Here is a 4,831-nt window from a genome sequence, read left to right on the forward strand (position 1 = left end):
GAGCTAAAATTGGCTAAAAAACAGGATTTGACAATTTTTGTAATTTGGTCATAACTTACAACTTTAACATTTATTTCTCCCTAGAAGCATCGGGACATGTTGAGGACTACTAAAGATAGTTCTCTAGCATTATAGACCTCACAAACATGAATTCTAGAGTGGTATAGTTGCAAAAAGTTGAAAAAAGCCAAAAACAAGACCCGTTTTTTCATACAGTTTAGGTTGTGAAATGTTGTGCAAGGACAAGGTTAAAGATGGAATTGATATTCCAAAAAAATGTTGATTTTTTTTCAGCTCATGAGACAACTTTCTAGACAGATAGCACCTCAAAATCCATTTTGAAACTTTTGACATAATTCAAGGAAAATGGTCACTTAATAGGACATAAAAGTGTCCCATTACCAACCTAGTGTTAAAGGTTTTGAACACAACATTGGATAATGTGAGAGTAGAGCTACAAGACAGGAACCAAAATATGTGGAAGATACAAGGGACATCTTCAGCCACGGCAATGCTTCAGGGGCAATTGCAAGAGCTCCAGATATTGCGGTCCAGCATGAAGGGAGTTGTCAATACTGATCCTAATTTTTTGATGATTGAAGGCAAGATGGCTGCTCTAACTAGTGCACTCACAGCTCTTGGGGCCGATGCAAGCAGCTCGAACATAAGAGATGAGGTGGATCGTCTCCACGTATGTGTCGACCAAGTCAAGGTAGGAATTTTGTTTATGTGGTAATGCCCTAGGTACTTGACATGGTACCCTCTTCTATTTAGGTGGTTTTGTTTGCCATGCCAATTATTTCTATTTATGTGGTAATGCCCTAGGTACGTGACATGTTACTCTTTTCTATTTAGATGGTTGTTTTTGTCATGCCAGTTACTTCTGTTATGGTGCTAAGTGCCCAACATACCTGACATGGTAGTTTTTTCTATTGTGGGATTCTATCATGGTAATAGTGTCCAAGGTACTTGGCACGATAGTTTCTTTTTACATACTTTTTGTTACGATGACATTGACCTTCCATGGTGGTTTTTTTTGCTATGAGTATTTTTTTTTTCCATGGAAGGTTGTCTATTATTGTGGTACTTGTCATGGTAGTTTTTTCTACCATGACAGGTACAGGGGTCATGGCTATTTTTCTAGGTATCATGTAATGGCCAAAATGCCTGTCATGGTACTTCGTTTGATCATGGTGGTGTTTTTTTCATGGCAATATTTCGTGCTATGGTACTTTTCTTTTGCTATTTTTGTAGTGCTCAAGGTACTTTTCTACTATCCATGGTATATGTCATTACCTTAGAGTTTTTTTGGAAAGCCATCTCTGTTATGGTGGCAGTGCCCAAGGTACTTTTTCATGGTTTTTTTTGCTATGGTTGATTGTTTCTTTAAGGAAGTTTATTGCTATTGTGGTTGTGCTCAAGGTACTTGTAAAGGTAGTTTTTTCTATTAAGGTGGTTGTACGGTCATTGCTTATTAGTGTGTAGTGTCCAAGAAACTTGTCATTGTACTTTGTTTTTGGTCATGGTGGCTTTTTTATCATGATAGTCTTTCCTGTTATGGTAGTAGCTTTTGCCTTGATGTTTTTAATGGAATGGCAGTTTTTTGTTATGGTGGTAGTGTCCAAGGTACTTTTCTACTTGCCATGGTGTTTTTAATTGCCTTGGAGGTTTTCTGGAGTGTCCAAAGTACTTTTTTATGGTAGTTTTTTATGTTAAAGGTACTTGCCATGGTACTTTGTGTTGTAATGGTGGTTCTCATATCTAATCCCTGTGGGCCTTTTGTTCTTCATTTGTCATGCAACAAGAAGTGACTGACTTGGAAGAATCAACGAGTACGTGTGTGCAGCATATCAACTTTTGTGAGAGCATGTTGGAGCAGGTGAAAGCTGGTGACACAATGTTACTGCTTCCGACAGAGCTGGCCAGCACTTGAGCCACTTGCAGGCTACATTCTTTGTTTCAGGACTATGTGATGCATGTGGTTTTGCATTCATGGCTTCCCATGTGGTTTGTGTATACACGCTAGCATGTGGTCATGCATACCATGCTCTGTGTTTTGCTGCCTGGCTTGGATCAGAGACGGTATGTGCGGACGCCTCTTGCAAGAGTAGTATTCCAGATTCACTTAAATCAATGCTCCTGCATACAGGTTGGTTATCGTTGCTTCCAATCTCATATAAATCCAAGAACAGTTCAGGTTGCCTTCAAGTATCTACTGATTGCACAAGCCTGAACTTCACTGATGTGCTTGCAGGTTCTGGCCATATTCCTTGTGTGGCACCGATACAGGATGACGTGCCAATGGTTGTGCTACAAGATACTCTTGAAGCCCATAGTGTGTACTCCAGTGAGGGCACTCCAGTTGTGAAGGTAGACCCCCCTGCAAGCACAGCAGCAGTTGAGCCACAACCAAGCGAAAGCAGTCCAAAGGAAGATGCAACGATTGACGATGCGGAGGCAATAGCGCAAGAGGGAGTGGATGCAGTACAGTGCATGGTAGCTGGTGATGAGAATCCAGATTCTCCCATCTTTCTGAGTGACAGGGTGAAGGTGTCAAAGAAGCGCAAGAAAAACAGTGATGGTAAGTGGTAATGGTATTGGACTCGTCAACTTCTATGCAATGTCTGCATGGGGCTGATGTGTTGTTTTATGACATAGGTGGATCTTCCAAAAAGAATAGACCTTCGGAGTCCACACGTTCAAAGCACCATGCTCATCATGTAGATGGAGATATGGGAGAGAGGGAAGCACCCAGATCACCTCCTGCCGTGAAGAAGACTCCCAGAAAGAGTACTCCCCTCCGCAATCCTTCTAGTGTTTCCCACCCCCCCAAGCCTCGAGTTTGCAAGAAATTGTGACTCTTCAATTGTAATACAAGAATCTGTGATTCTTGATTTTGAATGCAAAAGAAACTTTTTTGTCGGCCTCTATGTTTTTGTCGCTTTTATGTTTCATAAGCACAATGTCTATGTTTTTGTCGGCCTCTATGTTTTTGTCGCTTTTATGTCAAATATTGCCTCGTGTTTATTTTTCAATGTTGAATGCTGTCTTTTAGAGTGTCCAAAGGAAAAGGGGACCCTCAAGCTGCCCGTAGAGGAAATCATCATCATCAGAGATCCCCCAAAGTACATTCCCCCAGCTATCTCCTCCTTGCCATATGATGATCCAACCCGATCAGCCCTCATATTAGATCTTAATGGTGTACTTTGTCTTACATGTACACCTAATAAGCATGACCCTTTGTCTGTCCCTGGTATTGAAGCTACATCATTTGTTAAGCATGAGGAGGCAGATGGCAAGTACCTATTTGTTCCGCAAGATGCACAAGATTTTATTGCATGGGCTGTGACATGGGCAAATGTCTACATATGGAGCAGTGCAATGCTCACCAGAGTGGGCTCAAGAATTCGAAGATTTTTTCCCCAGGTTCACAGCTATATTAGTGGATGGGCTGGACAATAGTTATGTGATGTGGGTAGTTACTGTTTTGGTCCTATAAATGTCATTATAATCCCTATGGTACTTACATCATAGTGCCTGGTATTGAGCACCGCTCCAGCCAATACTTGTCAAAAGATCTAAAGGCCTGGCTAGAAGGGTGGCAGCATGCTACAGATCGTCGTGCCTTGGCGGACACATTCAGCAAACCAAAACCTAATGATGACGACAAGTATGTATTCATAGCAATTGCAAAAGGGTTTGAAAAGACATCGTATGATGCGTACTTATGTGGGCCACAACTCATGCCCATAGAGTGCAAGCGACGATGACGTCCCTTGATTTTTTTAGGATGACAGATCCTCTATGTACCTTTTGTAACTAAACTAAGCCCATGCCAGAACCTTGTATATTTATATACTACTTTCCATGTGGAAACCAATTTTTTGGCTTCATTTTGATTGCCATTATAACTCATGTAATGACTTGATGTCAAATTGTTGAAGATGTAATATATTCCAACTAGTTGGATGCATTGTCTTTGTGTCCCAGCATTGAAGTGTTATTTTTCTGATTCAAGTAGTTTAAGACTGTTTAAGTGTCCAAGCATTGAAGTGTTATTTTTATGATTCTGTTATTGTTTCCCAATTTAAAACAGTTACAATGTAAGGTACTTTGGGTTGGCATACCAAAACTTAATAGATTGTTGTGTACAGAAACCACCCAGGGACTACCTATAAGGTACTTTGGGCTGACATACAACAACTTTTACAAGTCCTTGTTTCCTCTAATACAGTTTCCACGTGTGAACTACTTGTAAGGTACTTTTGGTTGTCATACCTGTAAAGAACCTATAAGGTACTTTGGGTTGGCATACAACTTTTACAAGTCCTTGTTTTCTACATAGTTTAAGATAGTTTCCCCCTGTGAACTACCTGTAAGGTACTTTTGGTTGTCAGACCTGTAAAGAACCTATAAGGTACATTGGGCTGGTATACAACAACTTTTACAAGTCCTTGTTTCCTACATAGTTTAATATAGTTTCCACCTGTGAACTACCTGTAAGGTACTTTTGGTTGTCAGACCTGTAAAGAACCTATAAGGTACTTTGGGATGGCATACAAAAGGTTTTTACAAGTGCTTGTTACTTACATATCTTAACAAACAGAAACCACTTGAGTACTACCTTAAAGGTACTTTGGGCCGGTAGATAAACTTTTAGAAGTGCTTGTGAACTACCTGTAAGAGGTTTTGAAACCTATGATAGGCTCTTACAAAAACCACCTATGGAATAGTTGCATGGTACTTTGAAGCTAATTACCGGTACTTCTACAAGTTACTTGGGCAATAACCTATATCACTATTGGCATACTGTTGTACACATTTTCGTATA

At 40.2% G+C, this 4,831-nt stretch overlaps 1 pseudogene; it reads left to right on the plus strand.

The window, feature by feature from the left end:
• The first annotated feature begins 607 nt into the window (after positions 1 to 607).
• LOC147444881 (uncharacterized) lies at positions 608 to 2,724 on the plus strand (annotated as a pseudogene).
• The last annotated feature ends 2,107 nt before the right edge of the window (positions 2,725 to 4,831 follow it).

Source organism: Adiantum capillus-veneris, chromosome 13, assembly GCF_014529385.1.
Source record: "Adiantum capillus-veneris isolate H3 chromosome 13, ASM1452938v2, whole genome shotgun sequence".
Taxonomy (NCBI): Eukaryota; Viridiplantae; Streptophyta; class Polypodiopsida; order Polypodiales; family Pteridaceae; genus Adiantum; species Adiantum capillus-veneris.